The following is a 21,864-nucleotide window of genomic DNA, read 5'->3' on the forward strand; positions in this document are numbered from 1 at the left end:
GCACCAGCAGTTCCCACTCGCAAAGACGGATGTGTTGCACGCTGCAAGGAGGGGACTCCGGATGGAGGCTGGAATTGTGGCCACAGAGTATCTGCAGTTCTGCCTGGTGACCTGGAAGGAAGACTCCATCCTTCCCTGCCCCAGGAATTGATCCCGAGAGCACAAGCGGTTTTAGACTGTGTGCTGAACAGCGGATTCAGGGTTAACATGGCACAAATTCTCAGTTGTGTTTGTGAAGCACCTGCACTAAGTGTGAGTTTTATCATGATCGTGGGTTGAATGCTTTCATCAGACTAGTGTGATAACTGGAGATCTTAGTGAGTGCAAGTCTGATCAAAGGCAATGTTTTTTTTTTGTGTAGGACCTACAAAAACGCTATTTTAAAAAATACAATATTAAAAAGTTACCATTGGGATTTCTATATCAGTGCCAGTGAGAGCTGGAAATAGTAGTGCAAAAAAAAGGAAATCCAGTAAACAAATTGCATGAATTGCCATCTCTCGTTCATTAATAAACAACAGAGGTCTCTAACAGTGTGGGTTTGATTACTGGAGAGTTAATTCCTATAGGCACAAATTCAGTGATGTCAGATCACATTTCAAAATACTTTCCCAGTGATTTTATTTAATTTCACCTTGAGTTGTGCGATCTCCAGCGTTTCTCAGATGCTGTTGAACCAAGGGGTTAGATCGGTTCGACTAGGATGATGACTGGAAGGCTTTGAGTACTGGGGCTCTGGTTGCAGTGCCCACCAGCCAGCTGTCAGGTTAGATCAGGGCAGGGTTTGATTGTCTGCGATATCGGCAGCTCTCTGCCCTCACCCTGCATGAAGTGAAAGAACCTCAGGGCTGAATGCATCTATTAGACAAACTTAACTCCCCTGAGAAACATATCCATTTGCCCCATTGTTCCCCAGTCTAAGTCTATGTTAATCACTGCAGTGTCTGAGTGCGACCCCAGCGCTCTCAGCCGACCCCAGTGCTTTCTGCAGCTGCTGGGCCAACTCATTAATCCCCGTGGACAGAGAGGGGTGGAGCAGGGACCTCTTACAAAACCCAGCCTTCCCTGGGTGCATTGGCCTCTCTGCTTGAGATGGATGCACCCCACGTGGGCCAAGCTGCCGAGCAGGCCCTTCATGTGGGTGATGGATAAAGTCCGTGCCACAGATCTCTGTGTGCTTCCTCCCATAGCCAAGCATCTAATGGAATTGGATCAAGGTTACTGCCAGTGCATCTATCACGATCAGCAAGCGTTTATGGTAGGGCATCTCTGCACTATTCCGTTTGCTCCCACTCCCACAGCCATTCATCTCCTTTCTTTCTTTCTTTCTTTCTTTCTTTCTTTCTTTCTTTCTTTCTTTCTTTCTTTCTTTCTTTCTTTCTTTCCCTCAAGTCTCTTTTCTTCCTTTTCTTCTCCCTCCCCCATAACCCCCTTTTGCTCTATTCCCCATATGCCCCTCCCCATCCCTGAGGTTCAGCCACTGCTGTCTTTCAGAGGGGCTGCTCTCTCTCTATGCTGGCATCCAGCAGATTCCTTTCCCCAGGGGAGCTTTACCTGGGCTTGAACCAGATGTTTCCATTTTACGTAGGTCTTAGCTGCTATGGAAACTGAGGATGCACCAAGGGGAGAGGAGTGAGCTAATCAGAAATTACCTGTGGAGTTGGATAATTTACAACAGTAGCTGTTACCAGATTTCTAGCCCAGATTAGAGATTCTGCATTTGAAACCCAGTAGAACTAATCACCGCACAGACCACATAGGGCTGGGCTCTCGATAGCTGAGAGTGCCGAGCTCAGAGTTGGCACAGGGCAGCTCCGATGCCTGCCTACCTACCCATTTATTGCCAGACATGCCATCTCTCTCTCGCGTGCTAGCTCGGGAGCTGTGACTGCACCTGATCTGTCCTCTGTCTCTCAGTGTCTCCACCCACACCCACTGTCCCATCTCAGCACCTTTACAATAACTGGGGGGGGGGGGAAAGGGGCGCCTATCTGTGAGTTGATTATTTGGCTGTCATCTAGCTATGTTTGGGCATCCTGAGACCTCAAGGTGAGCTACATGCTGTGAAAACGCCCCAGCTTTGTTAATCCCAAGCAACTGCATTTGGACATGGTTCTGTAAAGAGCCTGACAGCGGATCCTTCTAAGAGGCACTGTGGTTCAGAGGAGCAGGGAGGGGACTGTAAGCCATGGATCTGGCTTTGCCAATTGTTCCCCGATGACCTTGGACGAATCACTGCCCAACCCCATGCCTCAGTTTCCCTCAGCTGGATTCTCTGCAGTGTGCGAAATGATGAAAAGGGGCCACAGGGAGTTGGTTATAGGTCCCATGGTTTCCAGCACCTGCATACATTTGAGTGGCTAATAAGCATATGTAACCTGCGTCATCAGTGTGAGATCTTTCAGTGACCACCCTTATGCCAGGGCTGAGGCAGGAATGGCTGGTGTGGAAGCTGGTTCCGCTGCCTTTCCCTGCAGGAGCTACCCTGTGTAATGTGAATTTTCTGCTGCTGTTTTCTAGCTGCTTTAAGTCCAGTGACTCATCTTCCCCCCGAGCTCCTTTCCATCCACCCCCAGCTCCTGTGACAACAGAGGAGTCCTTGGTACCTGATTCTAGAAGCCTGCATTGCTCTGGTACAGAGTGATATATATGTAGCAGCTTGCACTCATAAACCCCTCTGAATGCATGGTGCTCATCACTGCAATCTTAACCACATTATGGGAGCTGCATTCACACCACTTGTTTCGAGGGGGGCCGGGGGGGGGATGCTTTTCTGCTGCTGACCAGGTTGCTACTTGTTGCGGGGGGCGGGGGGGGGGGAGTGAGAAGTGTTATTTCCACCATTTAAGTCTTCTGCTAAGAGCTGGAGCAGGTGAATTTCCTGCTGGTGCCGTCTCTGTCACTGAGTCACAGGGGCTTTGAGTGATCTCTTCTGTGTCTGTGGCTGAAAGCTTAAGGCCTTTGAGGAGTTCCCCTGCAGGAGCCGCCTGCCGTCCCTTTGCACATGTCTCCATTCACGGGCAGCAATCTTTCCAAATTCCTCTTGCTGTGTACGGAAAAAACAATAGGATCACTGCGGCAAACGGCTTTTGAAAAGAGCTGTATAAAGTCTATTCCAGTTTAGCCAAGATCTCATTCCATAACCCACGCGCTTTCTCTCTGTCTCCTCCTCCCCTGGGACTCTCATAAAACTCTGCCAATGCACCTTTCTCCTGATGTGCAGCCTGCTCTGTTCTCCCAGTTCTGAGACCCCTCTCCCTTGCATCTCTGCCGATGCCCCCCACTCTGCAGCAACCCCCCTCATCTTTTTATTCTGCACCACAGCATATTATTGCAGCCAGGCACCTCTGGTAAAACTTAAATAGCAAATACAGCCATCCCGCTGGGTCAAGGAAGAGCAGGTGCTTGAGTCGTCTGTAGTATAGTGGAGCGGGGCAGAGGGTCTGTACAATTGCTTTGTGCAGAGATCCAACAGCGTTGTGACTCCTACCCCGACTTTTGGTGCATCTCTGCTGAGAAGTCCCCTCCAGCCATCAAATGGGACCAGGAGGCTCTAATGGGCAGTTCAAGTTCTGCCAGACCCACCAGGCACCCTGCCTTCAAATATCAGTTCAGCAAAAAGGTGTCAGAAGGCTACGCTCCGGCATCTGGTAGGCTGACACCAGCGCCCTGGCCGTCAGCACGGGTGTCAGAGCCCTACGAGGCACTGAGATCATTAGGATGGCAGTCAGGAGAAGATTTTTCTGTGAAAAATGAGGAAGCAGGAGAGAGAGAAAGACAATGAAGGTCAAGAAATAACACACTGTGTGGGCGGCAGCAGCATCCTTCCCGAGAAACCACCCCCACTGCAAAAGAACCTTCTTGTGTCACTTGTGCTGGAGACTTGCCCCCGGGGTGCTTTAGAGATGCTCTAAATTGGCTGATTTTGGAGGCAGATCTTGCACTCTGCTAATTACTAGAGATGGGCGAGGTTCGCATTTCACAGCACAGAATACATTTGGCTTCACCCTGAACTGAAAATCCAGCTCTGATGCAGTTCAGATGCCAACCCAAGTCGCACAGCTGGGCCCCTGCTCCCCAAAAGGGATGGATTGCAAACGCTCAGGGAATGGGAGAAGGTTTTGCCCCGAAGCCAGATTTTGGGGTTCCAGCTATCACTGCTGCTTCCATCTTTCAGAAGAACATATGAACAGCCATACCGCGGCAGACCCATGGTCCATCTAGCCCAGTATCCTGTCTCCAATAGTGGCCAGTGCCAGATGCTTCAAAGGGAATGAACAGAACAGGGCAATTTCAAGTGATCCATCCCATTGTCCCGTTCCACCATCTGGCAGTCGGAGGTTTAGGGACCCGCAGAGGATGGGGTTGTGTCTCTGACCATCTTGGCCAATGGATTGGACTGGCAATACCTCAATTCGAGGACGATCTCTACCGCGGATTTATATATGGGTCCTGAGATGACTAGGGAGTCCGATCCTGGAACTGCAAATCCACCCGCAGTAGGTACAGACATTTTGTGGCAGGCCAACTGCCTGCTGGGAGAAAGTTCTTTCTTTTTCCTTCCTTCTCTCTCTCTTTTCAGCTTTGAGGTCAAGGCGCTTTTCCTCGAAGCGGGCCACTGCCTGAAGGAGGATATGGCGCCATTGGGCTTGCTCCTCCCAGCTTGTGATGTTCACATCAGTTTTCTTAAGATACGCGTTCAGTGAGTCTCTGCAGCATTTCCTCTGACCACCACAGGATCTCTGACCATGGGCGAGCTGAGAGTAGAGGGCTTGTTTTGGGAGGCAAGAGACTGGCATCTGCACACAGTGTCCAGCCCAGTGAAGTTGGTGCATTAGGATCATTGGTTCAATGCTGGTGACATTGGCTTCAGCGAGGATGCTGACATTAGTGTGGCGATCTTGCCACTTGACACAAAGGATCTTCCAGAGGCATCATTGGTGATACCTCTCCAAGCTCTTGAGATAGGTCATCCAGGCTTTACATCCATAGAGGAGTGTAGCAACAATTGTCTTGTGGACCTGGATCTTGGTGTCCTGCCATAGGTCATGGTCCATGAAAACGCGTTGGAGCAATTTCCCAAAGGAAGCACTTGCGCACTGGATCCTGTGCCTGATCTCACTGTCGATTTTTGCATTTTGAGAAAGTTGGCTACCGAGGTAGCGAAAGTGCTCAACTGTCTCCAAAGTCTGACCCTCGATGGTGATTTGCGGTGGGTCATGTGCAAGACCTGAAGCAGGTTGATAGAGCACTTTAGCCTTCCCCATATTGAGTGAGAGTCCTAGGCTTCAGTCAGCCTGGGACTTGGCTAATAGCCATTGATGGATCTGTCCTCCATGCACTTCTCTAATTCTTTCTGGAACCTAGTTATACTTCTGGTCTTCACAACGTCCCCCCGTGAGTTCCACAGATTGACTGTGCGTTGTGTGAAGAAGGACTTCCTTTTCTTTGTTTTAAACCTGCTGCCTGTGTATTTCACCAGGTACCCCCTAATTCTTGTGTTATGTGAAGGGATAAATAACATTTCCCTGTGTACTCTCTCCACTCCATTCAAGATTGTATTCACTGTTAGCAAATTGCTCCTCCCCCCGCCGCCTCCTTAGTCGTCTCTTTTCTAAGATGAATAGTCCCAGTGTTTTTAATTTCCCCTCATATGGAAGCTGTTCCATCCTCCTAATCATTTTTCTTGCCCTTTTCTCTACTTTTTCCAATTCTAATATATCTTTTTTGAGACAGGGCAACCAGAACTTCACACAGTATTCAAGGTGTGGGCGTACCATGGATTTAATAGTGTCATTATAATATTTTCTGTCTTATTATCTATCCCTTTCCTAATGATTCCTAACATTGTTAGCTTTTTTGACTGCCACTGCACACTGAGTGGATGTTTTGAGAGAACTCTCCACAATGACTCCAAGATCTCTTTCTTGAGTGGTAACAGCTCATTTAGACTCCGTCATTTTGTATGTATAGTTGTGATTATGTTTTCCAGTGTGCATTACTTTGCATTTATCAACATTGAATTTCATCGGCCGTCTTGTTGCCCAGTCACCCAGTTTGGTGAGATCCCTTGTTACACTTTACAGTCAGCTTTGGACTTAAATATCTTGAGTAATTTAGTATAATTTGCAAACTTTGTCACCTCACAGTTTACCTACCTCTTTTTCCAGATCATTTATGAATACATTGAACAGCACTGATCCCAGTCCAGATCCTTGGGGGACCCTGCTATTTGCCACTTTCCATTGTGAAAACCAACCATTTATTCTTAGCCTGTTTCCTGTCTTTTACTGATCCATGAGAGGACCTTCCCTCTTATCCCAAACTGGGATACAGTATCCTATACCGTCAGGTTGCGGTCACTCAAGTGTTTCCGTGGTTACTGGCCTTTTACTTTTTTGGTGTAAATCTAGTGTTGTCATGGTGACAGCAGTATTGTCATGTGCGTGTCGGCAGACCCATGCCAGACTCTCTTGGCTAGGCACGAGTACAGCTTCACGAGCTGTGGGGGACAAGAGAACCCTGAAAGTGAATAGAGCGGTCGCTCTAATAGAGTGAGAGGCAACACTGCTGGTGAACCCGGGGGCACCTATCCGTGGATACGACAGAAATCAGACTCATCTGTAAACAGGTGGCGTTTGTGGGGATCCGAGGCACGTGCTCAGGTTCCGTGTGCATAGGGCTCTAATGCAGGGATCTGGGCTCTGGGGTCCATTCCAGGTCCAAGGCTTGAGGGGGGTCACACTTAGAATGATTGCCGTTTAGCATGATGGATTCCAATGCAAGGGGCCAGAATAGTGACTGCCAGGGTAACGAGGCACCCTGTTGTACGGCTGAGGCTGCAATTATTAATAACAAGCCAGTTCACGATGGCTTTGCTGATGGAAAATTCCTGTTTCATTCAGTGAACCTTGGGGTTTGCCTCAATGGGGAGGATTAGAGACAGTAGTTGGGCAGGGTCCACAGCTGAAACTCAGCTGTGGATTATCAGTAGCATCGCCATGAATCAGGGTGACCTTTGGGCCAGACTTCATCAGCTGTTTGTATAAGAGAGGAAGGGTGGTCCAGTGCTCAGGACAGTCACCTAGGACTTGGAGAGACCAGAATTCAATTCACAGCTCTGCTGGGTGGCTGTGGGCAAGTCAGTTAGTCTGTCCATGCTTCAGTTCCCTGTCTGTAAAATGGGTGCACTAACACAGACTCCTTCATCCAGCTGATATTAATATAAATACATTAGAGGTTGGCAGGAGCTCAGACACGGCAGGAATGGCGTCCAAATTAGGATCTAAGATAGATGAGATTTTGGCCCAAAAAAGGCAGAGGTCTCATGAGATCCTCTGCCCATACTTGCAACAGCAGCAAAGCTGGGACTAGACTCCAGGCTTCTTGACGCCCAGCCCAGCCCAGCCCAGCACCCTGTCCGCTACACCAAGCCAGTTCTCTATAACTTTTGGCAGGGCTTAAAAGCAAGGCAGGGAATCTTGAGATGAATGAGTTGGTGGATTGGAAGTGGATTTGTTCAGGCTACTTGGTCTGTGAGAGCAGTATGGAGCTGGGCCGTGGGGCGGTCGGGGTGTTTCAGGGAGCCCGGCAGAGTGTCGTCGCTGGGCTGCAGGGTGGTCAGGGCTTCGTGGGGAGCTGGGCCGCAGAGCATTGCAAGGGAGGGGGGTCATGGGGAGCTGGGCCACGGGGAGGTCAGGGGCGTCGCAGGGCTCTGGGCTATGGGGTGGTCTGGGTGCTTTTCACCTGCTGTGGTTCTATCCATGATGCTCTCCTGATAAACACGCCTTTCTTTTGGAAAGAAAACCTTTCTGCCCGCTCTCCCCAGACCAGGCTAACAGCCAGGAGAGAGAAAGGCCCATTCTGATGCGCCATTCCACCCCCGCCACACACCCCCCACGCTCCATGAGTGATGCAGCGAGAGGCAGCGCATGCCAGCGAGGCAGCCAGGAGGCTCACAGCGGTGTCCCTGTTCCGGATAACGCGAGCGCACAAAGAGAATGAGAAACTTCACATTGTGGTGTTGTCACTCTAGCCCTGTCTCGCCGTGTGAGCCTGTGGTGCATTCAGCCCATTAAAGCCATTGCAATTCAAAGAATTGTGAACCCCCTGCCGAGCAGATAGAGCAGAGTCAGGTGCAATGCAGAGGACTCGGAGGGGCTTGGCCATGGGAGGATGTGTGGTGGGTGGGAAAAGCTTTAAAAAAAATCCCCTTGCATTGTGGAAACTGGAGTCGATCAGGGGATCTGTCTGTCTGTCCTAAGTTATCAGTCTGTGCCTCTCATCAGTCAGTTTGGCTACATCTATAGCGCTTATCACTGTGCGACCCATCCATTGCTGAGTGGGACAATCGCTAGGGAAAGAGATTGCCTTTTAAACAGTAATATATTTAGCCCTGCAACAATTGTCTAAGCAATTTGCCAAGCAGAACCCACCTCTTTAAGGTCAGTTCTCCGGGCCAGGCCAGCTCAGCTCTCCAGAAAGACCAGTTTTGAGGCCTCAAGGACATTCACAGCAGATGTTGCCCCTTAAGCCAGCTACGTTCAGTGTCTCTAGTCCTCGTGGTACTTTGGGTAGAAATGGGCGTGCTTCCTTGAGAGAGTCAAGGAAACAGATGACACGGGAGCTGAGACAATGGTTGACGGATGAATTGGGTTATTAATAGTCAGGGTAATAGAAAGAGTTTTTTTGAAAGCAATGGCGAAATAGACTGATGAGTTGAGGTGTTCATGCAGGGAAATAGGAAACCCCAGTTGCTGTCTAACTCAAAAAGAGACAGTTTGGTCATACTTTATATGAAGGTGGTTCTTATAAAGGGTTAGTAAATGGCTAATAGACGTTTTAATAAATGATGAATCAGTTGTTGCAGATTGTTATAGAGTCTGATAGGTTATGCATAAGCGTGACATCTAATCATTTGTAACACCTTCTACTGATGTGCTTCTGAGTGTCCCGAAACTGTCTGTATCATGCTTATACCAGCTAGTTATCACTTATTAACCCTTTATCAACCATTTAGAAATGGAACCTTAATATAAAGTTTTGACCAAACATTCCAGCGAAATAAACACCGGAGTCAGAAGGGTTTGGATGCTTTGGTCCAAAGGACTCCAGAGGATTTTGGTCCAAAGGACTCTAGACTCCAGAGACTGGGAGTCAGGACTCCTGGGTTCTATTCCAGGCTGTTTCATTGTTCTTGTTAAATGCAGTCATGCTCTCTCACCCTTGTACTCCTGTGACAGGCACTTTGTAGGATATGTACATTAGGGAAGGTTTTTGTAGTCTATAAAGCTCACTATGTCGCATCTGGTATGATTAAGTGAGTGAATGTGATGCGAATAGAGTATGTAAGATGATCTTGTCTTGGTCTGTTTTGTTTTCCTCCTCCTTTCTTCCCTCTGCTTTGTGTCTGGCTATGCTGCAGCACGTTTCTGGTCAAGTTCCTTTCAAGAATCAAATGAGTACCAGTGAGTCCTGACACCTGACTCTCAGTTGGATTGTCTTAACAATTGGCCAGAAATGATAGGAGCTAGAGGGCCTGGTTTCCTCCCAAAAGGCCAGATGAGGCTTGTTGAGGAAAGCAGCGTAAAGCGCCAGAGAAGCCCCAGATAAAAACAGCTCAACTGAATTTACGGGGTGATTGAAACACTGGAAGACACCAATCTCTGGCAGCTTCTTGCAGGCTGGGAAACTTGGGTTTTTTGTTGTTGTTGTCTGTAGTGTTTTGATGATGTCCTTTCCCAGCTCAAGGAGATGAAATAAAACTTTTATTTCACCCTCAAGAGCGAGAAGGCACCAGTGACTTGTTTTTTGAAAGCCAGACCCGCCACTTGAGAACTCACTGGTTTTTGCCTCTGTTAAGCCAGGCCTGAGATCACACACAACCGTGACATGTAATCATCTGTCAGCACCTGCTACAGATGTGCTCCTGACCATCCCTGAGCAATGCCACTCATATCTGTAACAGGCATATATCATTTATTAACCCGTTATCAAACATTTAAAAATGGAACCTTTTGACTGTGCCTTTCCGTGTGCTGTGACAATTCCCCTTCTCCTTCAGAGCAGCAGTCCAGGGGCTGGATACCTCGGGCTCTCAGCATTGTACCTGGAGCCTTTCTCCCACATGTGTCACAACTTCAACTCCAGCAGTGGTTGGTAGAGGCCAAAAGTTGTTATTTTCTGACCGGTGTTTGTTGGCCCATGTGGAATACGTTTGTGGTTATCAACCCAGTTCTTACAGGGCAGGCATCCATCACAAAATAGACCCTTAATTAACACTGTTTTGTTCCATGCTTAGCGTAGGAGACTGGGGGGTCAGGACTGCTGGGTTCTCTCCCAGCCTTTGTCGTTGATCTGGGGCAAGTTACTTCATCACTCTGTGCCAGTATCACCATCTGAATCAGAGGTCTTCATAATGCTGCCTTTTCTGGTGCGGACTGGTTTGCGAGGCTCAACTAATGATTATCCATAAGGCACTTTGAAATCCTCAGGAGAGAAGGACTGTAGGGGAATACGGTATTGTTGGTCACCCCTTTGGGACAGGGAGGGCAAGGACTGATGGGCCACAGAGATTGGATGCCCCCCTGCTCGAGGGACTTCCCTCCAGATCAGGGATGGCAGGGCAATGCAGCAGGGAAGCAAGTCCTGCTACTGTCTGTGTTGTACATGTCTTGGGGATAAGCAGAGGACTGGAGTCTCTAGGGCTGTCAAGCTGGCACCTTCTTGGCATGGTAGGTGCTGTCTGGGTTTCTCATCGGTGTCCCTTTCCGGTTCGATCCCCTACCCTCTGTATTTTTAATGCCCTCCCTTCCTGTTTTCCCCCCTCATTTTTTGTCCCCCATAATCAGAGGATTCCATGGCCTTGCGGCTCCTTCCCATTTTGATGGCTCACCCTCCCAAGCAGGCATCACGTAGGCTGGCACGAGCCCCACCTTCTCTGAGCATGGGCATCACCCAAGAGTCTTTGCTCAAGTGTCCCTCCCACTTTGTGGTGGCCCCTCCCCTCTCCTGATGAGAACGAGGCTGCTGCTCTGTGGCTCCACCTCTCCCATGGTAGGGCACCTCCCACCAACACTAAATTCTCCAGATGGGTTGGGGAGGCCATGGCATGGCTGTGAGCCATGGGGAGGCCTGTCTTTTTCAGTCTGCAGATGAGAATGTCATCTTCATCCAAAGAGCCAGTCCCAGGCCTGGGATCCAGCTAAATTAACGGAAGCATTTCAGCAGGCTCCAGTCCTGTTGGCAGCTCAACCATCCCCTTGTTTACTGTTGAAATAATTACTGCTTTGCCATAATATTAGCTCTGAGCCGTGACTCCATTACCATTATCGCCAGAATATTACCCATTTATTATCTCCCAGCATCCCTGGAAGATGAACACTAGGCTTTAGAGACCAATTGTTTTACAGCAGACAGGATCTTGGTGTGCATTGTTTAATGAGGTAAACTACATTATAGGCAGCATTAATTTGGCTGCAGTGCACTCCACTCAATCACTGCTAACCTGTAAATCTGCCACTGTTTTTGATGTGCACTTCATCACACAGGGCTGGAGAGATCATTCGTGAAAAAGGTCACTTCCAACATCACTGAGGCAGCGAAGGGGGGAAAGGGCTGCATGCAAGTCCGGGGGGTGGGGGGGGATGCTGTGCACATGGCACCCACGCCAGGCCACACCAACAGAGCCCCTTATCAGGCGCACCCAGCTCTCCGCTTGCTGCTGGCACTGCTCGGTGCAGGGCGATGGGAGATGAACTGAACAGTAATGAGCATGGACTGCGGCAGAAGAGACAGAAGCAAGAAGATAGCAATCTCCAGCGCTGTCTCGTTTGCAGCCCGCAAGGGGGCTGGGCAGCATGGGCCAGCCACGTCTGGATAACGCACCAGGCAAAACCAGGCTGTGCCGCAGTTACCTTAAAGAGTCAGGACATAGGTCAAGGGTCATTAGCTTAACCCCTTCCCTCCTAGGAGCTGTGTATGTGGCTTGGTTTGCCTGTCTGTCTGTTATATGCCTGTCTGTCTGTCTACAGTATTCTGTCTGTCTGTAGCACGTCTGGAGAGACAGGATGGGCGAGGTAATATCTGTTATTGGACCAACTTGTGTTGGTGAAAGAGACAAGCTTTTGAGCTTACACGGAGCTCTTCTGGTCTGTCCGTTATGTCTGTGAGTGGAAGAACAAGCCTAAGAGACTGTTAGTTCTGATCCGTTTGCTTCTTTTGTTTTGGAGAGAGATTTATTGGGCACAGCGTCAGTGTAACTCGTAGCAAACACTCACTCATTTAACCCACAGACAGGTCATCTTGCCCCTGCGAAATGAGCATGTAATTCACAACACATGCATGCTGTGACCAAATGAAGGGAGCCTGCTCCAGCTCCTGTGAACTCAATAGACATGTAACGCTCGAGATGCTGAGCATCTGTAGCTCCCATTTAAGTCCATAGCAAAACATCAGTGACTTAATTGGTTCAGCAGGATCTGGCCCAATGGGAGCTGTAAGGTGCTCAGCATCTCACCAAATTAGGCCTTGAGGACCCAAGGGCCAAATCCATCCCTGGTATAACTCTCTCTGATGCTCTTGGAGTTACACCAGTGATAAAAAGAAAAGGAGGACTTGTGGCACTTTAGAGACTAACAAATTTATTTGAGCATAAGCTTTCGTGAGCTACAGCTCACTTCATGCTCAAATAAATTTGTTAGTCTCTAAAGTGCCACAAGTCCTCCTTTTCTTCTTGTGAATACAGACTAACACGGCTGCTACTCTGACACCAGTGATAAAGTTTGTTCCAAGGGTCTAATCCAGATCAACTGGTTTTAGTGGAGAATGGGAAAAAATGCCATTATGCCTTAGTCCAGGAAGTAACCCTCTGCTAGCTCATCTTCTGTCAGTGAAACAGACTCGGCAGCAAACACTAGTGAGCGTTTGTTCCTTTCATCGTTTCTGAGCAGTGGGGATTTTTTTGATTTCCAGTATGGCTGAGATGATTGAGCTGAGTCGGTTTGTTTGTGCACTGGGCTCTCCAAATTAAAATCTGCATTAAAAGAATAGAACTCCCCCAGCCACAAATGGGTTGATGTATTTCTCTGAACTCTCCAGCTTCCAGGAGGGATGCATATTACCGATATGTGGCTTTGCCACATCCTCTTCTCCCTCCTTACCACAGGCAAATTGTTCTGGATTCACTAACATCAGGGTATGACTCTTCCCGCAGTGTTTCTCTACAGGTTAGCAACAGACACGCTCCAACCTCCGAGCGCCCCTTTGAGTGTCCAGGCCTGGTCCCCTGGACACACGCAGTATTCACAGATTCACTGCTCCCAAAGAAGCAGTACACCCCAACTTACCAGTTTCCCCTCAGAACACTGCTCTGTTTAAGACACAGCACTCAGATATGTTTATAGTGAAAACAAGTGCAACATTGTTTAACAAAGTATAGAGATTCAAGAAGTAGTAAATAAAACTATTGGAATCAAATGGTAATATGTAAAATAAAATCAAAGCACATGTTCTAGAGCCTAGACTTCATTGGCAAGGTACTTTCCTGTCTAATGAAGTTTAGCTCTCCCAAAGTCCTTGCAGCGTTTTCCAGCAAGTTTGGGTGTGACTTGCCTTTCCTTAGACAGAACTCACTGACCATTTGTCTCCTTGGGGAAGGATCCAGTGTGTACCTCAGTATTCCCAGCTATACCCCCAAAATGTTCTTCACTTATAAACAGGATACTCCCCCTGCTGGTTTTGTTTTTTTCCTACAGCTTTTCTCTCTCGTCAAATGTGCAATCTCCTGATTAGTGTCAGGCCCAATAATACAATAGGCCTCTGTTGTGAAACAGACAACACACCACAGATACATGACAAGCCAGAGAGAGATAAGCATCTCTTCCTTCCTGACTGACCTGACCTTCTGTTGACCCGCCATAACTCATAGCCCTTAAGAACATAATTTTTAACGCAAGATACGTATTTCCTTAAACATTACCCGTACACACATTTAACAGTGATTGTGGCAGCCATCGGGCTATTGGTTCTTGGTGGAGACCTCAAGTTTACCACCCTTTGGTAAATTTAATATACATTCATCTGACCCAGTGGGTCCCTATGAGACTCTGTGCCCCTCTTGTGCCTTTGCCAGTTGGCATCAAGACATTCTTGGGTCACATGGTAAAGGGCAGGATACATAGATTGCGAATTCTTTGGGGCAGGGACTTTAGTGTTGGATGTTATAGAAGGATGGGGTTTTCTTTCTTTCTTTCTTTCTTTCTTTCTTTCTTTCTTTCTTTCTTTCCATAGTAGGAAGAGAGAGAAAATGAGTTTGAGCCTCCCAAATTTCCTCCCCCCTCTTTAGCAATCAGAGTGGCTGAAGAATGGCAGCCTCATTTCCCCGGTAAATGTGGTGCATTGTATTCGTGGCTCACTCGGGCTTGTGCGGCACTCAGCTGGCATTGTGAAGCGGCGGAAGAGCAGGGGACGGGAGTAGCTGAGATTCAAGAGATCTCCACACAAATTAAAACCTTTTATCAGCCTCTAATAGCTGTGCAAACTAATTATATTTTGGCCAAACTTTGCCAGTGACTCCCCTGAGGTATTATTATAAAATTCTGAGCTGTGGAATCGCGTCCCCATTCTGTCAACACCAGGAGGCTTCAGCTACAGAAAACTCGGCTCATTTTTGCTGCTGTGATGAGGTTTGCATAAGCTGTAAGGTTGTGCTTGGGGAAGTTGGGAAGCACAGCTGTATTGTAACATGTGGCCTGGGCTTGTTAAGCAACACAGCTAAAGACAGGGCTGGGCTGAAGGGAAGAGCAGTGCAGGGTTTTTTTTTTTTACAACTCCTGACGGCCTGCCTCATTCTTGTTTTGCCTTCCCGTAGGCTGTGGCTATTGGGTGTGCTCAGTTGATAGCATAGAGGGTCAGTTGACAAGTGGAGGGGGGAGAGTGGTGGGATTCCCCCAAACTCTACCCACAAACTAAGTTCCACCCGCTTGTGACACCAACATGAGACTGTGCTCATAGTAGATGGTGCAGATTGGGGTGTGTTTGGTGCACAAGTGAAACAGCAATGCTGATGTTTAATTCACATCATTAGGCTTCAGAGTGAGTGCACCATTTAGCTGAATAAAGGCATTCGTCACCTCTCTGAGCTATTGTTTCAGACTGTCTGCAGACTCAAGACAGGTCTTCACTAACAAGTTAGGTGAACCCAGCTGCGTTGCTCAGGGGTGTCAAAATCCACACCCCTTGAGTGACGCAATTAAGCTGGCCTAATCCCCAGTATAGACAGCCCTAGGTTGACAGGAGAATTCTGGTGCTGTCCTGCTGTAGCAGTTGAAGTGTAGACATAGCCTCAGGCAGATGTCACCGTATCGGTTATCGCTCACTGAACATTTAGTGGGTTTTATTTGCAAACACAAGGTCTAGAGTTAGGCTCTGATTTTTACTGGCGATCTAGCCCCCTTGCACCACTCAGGCTGTTTACACACCAGAGCTGGGGCTGGCCGGCACCAGGATCAGGGAGCCATACAGACCCCAACAGGCGCTCAGACACGGGGGAGAATCTCTCCCTGCATTTTTCTTTTTACAATGACAGCTGAGTTTCTGGCACCCAAGACAGTGCCCCCAGGAAAAAGCACCTGCTTGCTCTCAGAGCTCACTTGAGGTCCTTACTCATCTCTTCCCTGTGGTTCCATGAACATGGGCTTCAGGAATGGGCCCAAGATGTGCCGAGTAGCCAACATACAGCTTTGGGTTAAAGAATATGGCCCCGATCCTGCAGCCTTCTCTCATATCAGTCGTCGCCGCTCACTCCATTGGTCCCAATGACTTAATTGGGGCTCAGCATAAGTAAGGGTTTCAAAGACCAGGGAGTGGGGGGCACAGATGTTAGACCTGAGGGCTGTTGCAGTGGCTCATGGCAAGCATTTGGACCAGGCAATTTTCCCTCGGCCTGCCCTTCTCTGCACGCCGCAGCTGTGAGGACCCTGGGTTCCTAGCCAGAGGCTGAAGGAATGGAGGGAGGAAGCTGCTGGCAAGTGGGCCCGTCCCTCACCAAAGGGCCCTGAGTTGCATTCTCATCCCTGCCATCTGCTGCCCTGTCTCATGGGCTCCCACAATTGGCTTGTCAGATTCTTGACTCCTTCCCAGTTGTCACTAATGACACTGCAGGTCGGTAAATCATGTCGGGCAAAGAGCTGACAATGAGAGAGAGAAAGGGGGCGGGCCCTCTGCCATGCCGGGAGATAGGCTAGTACCCGAAGCAACTCCTCTGGCTAGGGTCACACTTAGACCCACTGTCTGGGATCCTGGGGTGCATCTCTCCTGGCATTCAGGGAGCTGGGAGTATGCATGTATGTATGCTGACTCACAACCCTGAGTATGCGTCCTGCACTTTTAGGGGCTGGGTAGGTATCCTGGCCCAAGTGCCCTGCCCATGCAGCTGGTTAGATATTAAGGTGAGGGGAACCTTAGAAATATCAAAGGAAGAGAGAGAAAGAGAGCAAGATCCTGTACTAAGAGGCAGTGGGTGTGTCTCATGGCTCAAGTGCTTTGATGTGGGGGAATCCCACTGCTTTGGGAGCTGAGTCCCCCCGGCATTAGTATCCTGAGTTACAGAACTCTAGGCAGGACCAGATTTGCACCTTGCGCACCCCTAGGCAGGGTTCCCACACCGCCCCCGGTGGCTGGGCCAATGCGGGGGCCCCTGCTCTGAGCTGCCCCCCACCGCCCATGGGGGCTTGGACCTCTACCCCCCCCCGCGGCTGCCGAGAGCTGCAGGGTCCCCCACATGCCTGCAGCAGCTCAGAGCTGCAGGGGACCCCGCTACCCAGAGGCAGACAGGAGCTGCAGGGTACCCCCACTGCCCGCAGCGTCTCGGAGCTCATAACTGCTGCGGGAGGCAGAGATACCACCACTTTTAACTTTTAGGTGCCCGACTGCCCAGTGCCCCTCTGCCCTCAGACCCCCAACTGACCAGTGCCCCAACACACACTGCCCAGAGCTCCCCCACAAACTCCCCCGAGACCCACTCTCCTGCGCCCTGCTCCCTGGCCGCACTCACTGGCCCCACTGGGAGGTGACTGTGTCTGCCGAGCTGAGTGAGGAGCGCTCTGGCAGGGCTGCGGGAGGCTGTCTCCCCCTCCGCCTGCCCCACCACCTGCTGGGACCCCGGGAGTGGCAATTTTTGTATTTTTAGGCACCCCTGGAATGTTGGCACCCCTAGGCACGTGCCTACTGTGCGTAATGGGAAATCCTGCCCTGTCTCTAGGTCTTTTTTCTCTTGGCCAGCCTCCCTCGCTGGTTCCCCCAGCATCCCCCCCCATCCATGCCAGGCTCTGGATCATGCATAGCAAGCATGCTGTTAACTTTGCCGTCTCAGGCCGCAACATGCTTAGTTGCATTCCTGCTGTGAAGGATCTGCAGCTGAGGACGAGGCAAGGAAAAACCATGACGTGTCCCAAAATCCTGCAGGCGTGGTGTTGGGCCTGGTGGGAGGGACAGACCCCAGTTCCTCCCTCCTTCCCCCCAGTCTGCCTGACAACTCTGAGCTCTTTCTCCGCACAGATTGCTGGCTAATGGGGTGGAGCTAGCTGGAGTGCTTTCTATTAATGGAGCAGAATATAAACAGAATAAAGCCTTCATTTCCCAGGCTGTGGTTTCATTATTAATACACTTTACAGTTCACGGCTTGTTCATTTGCTTCCATGTTTTCTCAGCTGGTGTAATCTGCACCTCGGAGTGAGAACAGTCATAAAATTTCCATTTCCAGTTGAATGTGCATCCAATTCTCCGTGAAATGTTCTATCTGTCGTGAATACGAAGTGCACCAGGAGCCCAGAGCTGCAGGATTAGGCCAGGAGGATTCCCAGCACCCTTTCAGGTCTGGGGAAGCAGGGAGGGTTTGCCGGGGCATAGGTGCAAATCCTGCTTATAGCCCGAGTGGCATTGAGAGCTGAAGTGACGAAGAGAGGAGTGTGTGGGGTTCCTTGGTGACTGCTGGGAAGCAGGCAGAGAAAGGTGGAAACCTCTGAGGGGTGAGGAGAAGAAGAAGGCAATGTGGCAGAGGGGGAAATGGAAATTAGATAGAGGGAGAATAAGAAGGGCATAGGGAAAAGAAAGAGAGGGAGCTGTGTGTGGATGAGGGTTGGGGAGAGACAGGAGGAGGGAGAAAAGATGGGATATTCGGAAAAGAGAGGGTGGAGAGGAAACAAAAGGGGGGGTCTGTGGCCTTTGTCAGAGCTGGGATTAGAACTCAGGTCTCTTGATTTTCCCAGAGCCAGTGGGGGATAATTAAAAAAAAATGGCTGTAAATGTTTGCATTAATTCCTAAACAACTCCACGTGAGCTCTGCATGGGTCCCTTCCACAAACATTGACTCCATCAAGTTGCAACAAACACTTGCAGAAGGGAGCTATAAAGTCCTTTTCATGAGCCATTGCACGGGGCTTGTGCGCTCATCCAGTCAGAGAGCAGAAACCACACCATGCGACTTAGCTGGCCAGTGGCAGGGTACCAACCATGCTCCAAGAGCGAACAGCAAAGAGTCTCCTAGATTTATTTGAGATCAGTTCCATTTTGTGTGTGTGTGTGTGTGTGAGAGAGAGAGAGAGAGAGAGCACGCACATGCAGTGGCAATGTACTCTGTGCATGGCTACACGTGTGAAAAGTGGTTTGTCAAATGATTTGGAATAAAATCATCATCTGCTCGTGGGTACACAATCCGTACTGAAAAAAGGCAAGATTTGTATGTGAAATCATCCATTATGAATTAGTCCTAGACCCCCGCTATAAAACCTGTGTTGTGCAACATATGGAACCCAGGGAGTGATGAGTGTGACAGCTGAGTGTGAGAGTAGTATTGTGCATGTGTGTCCTGGAGTGTGTGTGTGTGTGTGTACTTGTGCACGTCTGTGTTCATGCACCTCTGTGCGTTCTCATGCACTCAGGTGTGCTTGTGTGAGGAGTGGGCGTGTAGTCACACCGGTGCAGAAGGTGTTGGTGCTTTGATCCTCCAGTTCCAAAGTGGTAAGAGAGGGCAGATCTCTGCAGTGAGACCAGGACTGGGAGGGAGAGAGTACCCCACGCGTATCATTGGGATGGCATCACCCTGAGCATAGATGTCACCTGCTGCTCGGGGGCACTTGCCTCGAGAACTCATTTCCCGTGAGTGGAGCCTCTCCAAGTTTCTACTGCGGTATCTAAGCATCCAGTGGCCATGCTGCCCAAAGAGTCCGTACTGGGATTGCGTGCTCCTCTGGAAAGCCTGCAGAGAGCTGCGGCTGGCTAGGGGTCCAGCCAGAGACAGTGCCAGGCTCTGGTTCCCTCCCTCTTTTCCCCCTCTGGCTCTGACATTCTTCCTCTTAATGTTTAATTTGGATCACACCTGCCTAAATTTTGTTGTCCCATGGCTCCGCTCCAGCCAGAGGCAAGTTCCTCTCCTCCCACGGCTTGCTAAGGGATTAGGATGTTAGCTGCCTGTGACCGGGGACAACCAGGCTGCTTTGGGCAGTGTGAGTCTATCAGGATTTAAAAGCTAAGCAGGGTTAGGTTTGACTTAGCACTTGGCTTAGGGACTGCCCAGGGAAACCCGAGGTATTGCAGCAAGTGGGGCTGCTGCTTTGGCAGGGGACACTGTTCCCTGGGAGGCAGCATTTTGTAGGGGGGTTGCGTGTTTGAGAGAAGACATGGAAGCGGAGACCCTGATCCTTTGTGGTCACTCAGGATCCTGCAATATTTGCATGAATATTCGGCTGGGCTGATTCTGTTCGGATGCATGCTCTCTTCTTCCTTTGGCCTCCGAAGCTGCGTGTGTGGTTTAGCTGTGAAGCAACTGCCCCATGCGGGGGTTGCAAAGCACGTTGGGATCCTCCAGGATGAAAGGTGCCACTGCAAGATCAGATGATGGGAGGATGAAAGGAGGAAGCTGCCTTTCAGGTCCACTGGACTCCCAGTGGGTTCAGGGCAGGAGGCTGGGAAGTGGCAGCAGGGTATGGGTCAGAGGTCTCTATGCAGCAAAGGCATCTGAAGATGGGGAAGTGAGATGATGTGAGAGCAGGAGGAGAAGTGAACTCTGATGAGTGAGGCCAGGGAAGGAGAGGAAGCAGAGAGAGAGAGGGAGGGAGGGAGGGGGTGGATTCACACAACAGCTACAGGCTTAATGGTAGCAAGGGTATTCTCAACAGCTGGAGACACAGCTGGCACTGTGGCGGGGAAGCTGATGCAGTTGGAGCTGCATCTGTGGAGAATCCCACATTGCCCTGGGGGAGGCCTGTTTAGGAACCCCCCCCCCCCCCCCCCGTATGCACAGCAAGGCAAGCCCTGGCCCTGAGCTGAATGGGCAGGCTTCAGAGATGTCCTGGCGCAGCTTCTCCTTCTCTGCTGAGACTGCCAGTAAAAGTGCCCATTAGTGCTGATTGTCTTAGGACCCGATCCTCAAAAGTAAGTGAGTTCCTACTTTCCACTGAGGCTAAATACCTTTGTGGATCCCGGCCTCCGTATCTTTTAACAAGTGGACACTTGTCCACTGGGAACTAGGCTAAGAACCCGCCAGCACTTTCAATACAGGCCACCAAACAGCCTGAGATGGTGAGACATTCCAGTTGCTCCTCTGCTGAGGCCTGGATTTGATCCCAGATCCCAGAGATGTGGGGGGCTCTGTAACTTATCCCATGCAACCACCCGCTTTCATCCTGAAGGATCACAAAGCGACTGCCAGAGTGTATAAAAACAGAGAATAATTTCACCTGCCACTGAAAGGCAGCCACCTCTGGGGTAGAACAGGCAGCTGCGGAACAGTGTGTAGGAGTGCCACACAGCAGTTCAGGGCACAGGACTGAAGGATGTTCTATTGATTTGAAACTGCAGGGAGAATTTAGGGAGAAAGAATGTAACAGAGAGAGGTCTAGACGTTGCGGACAAAGAAAAGCCTCTCATTTTGCCCTCAGACATATGCACGGTGCATGCAGTCACCTGCACATGCACATACAGTGAGATGAACTCCATGTGCAAAACAGTGGGTGCAACCTTAGAGGCTAAAGACAGACTGCTTAGAAAGTTGGTCTTTGGTTTGTCTCCTCGCGTAATGTGTTGTCTCTCTTCTCATTCTCCCCGTCCCATGCTTTTAGTTCCCTTTCTTTCATCTCTTTCACGTAATCTCTCTCACACGTGCACTTACTTGCAATAGTTTTCCCCTCACTTTCCCGCTCTCTTTCATGAGTTTTCTCTTCCCTGCCTCTCTCACATTCAAGTTCTTGCTCTCTCCCTTCTCTCAGACAAATCCCCCCCGTCCCCGACTCCCCCAGGTCAGCACAGGTTTCCATCCTGCCATGAACTGACACTTTGAGACTGCTCAGTCCCTGGGAGGTTGACGCTGGTAGCACAGACATAGCTTGGGCTGAGGCTGGAACAAAGACTCAGGTATGTGCTTCCCCCCTTCATCCCCTTTCAAGCCAAAAAAAAAAAAAAAAGCCTCTGGGACCTCGGACAAATAACAGGAGAAAGGACAATAAAACCAACTCTGAGTCCATGCCCAGCTGTGGTGATAATTCCCCTGGTCCGGAGCTTTGAAGTTCCCTTTTGCTTCTGATTCTTTGCTGAAATAGATTCCGCCCCAGTGTCCTGCACTTCAGGGGGGGAAGGAGAAAATAGTCCATTTTTCTCCCATCTTCTCTCTGTCGAGTTGAGATAATAATAGTCTTTTTCTGATCCCCTGAACTTTCCCATCTGCTTGGTAAAACAATAGCAATTCTTTTTCCTCACAGTCTCCCTCCCTTCCTCGCTTTTATTTTTATCCTCCTCCACTATAATTTAAAGCCACAGCAATGCTGTAGCCTGTGAGAGGGTTTTTTTCCCCTTGCTTTAATACACTGCTGT

General features: G+C 49.6%; 1 protein-coding gene across 6 annotated transcripts in view; it reads left to right on the forward strand.

Moving 5' to 3' along the window:
• Positions 1 to 21,864, forward strand: part of NTM (neurotrimin) — a 671,163-nt gene that overhangs the window by 585,303 nt on the left and 63,996 nt on the right. The window lies entirely within an intron of this gene.

This window comes from Natator depressus, chromosome 22, assembly GCF_965152275.1.
Source record: "Natator depressus isolate rNatDep1 chromosome 22, rNatDep2.hap1, whole genome shotgun sequence".
Taxonomy (NCBI): domain Eukaryota; kingdom Metazoa; phylum Chordata; order Testudines; family Cheloniidae; genus Natator; species Natator depressus.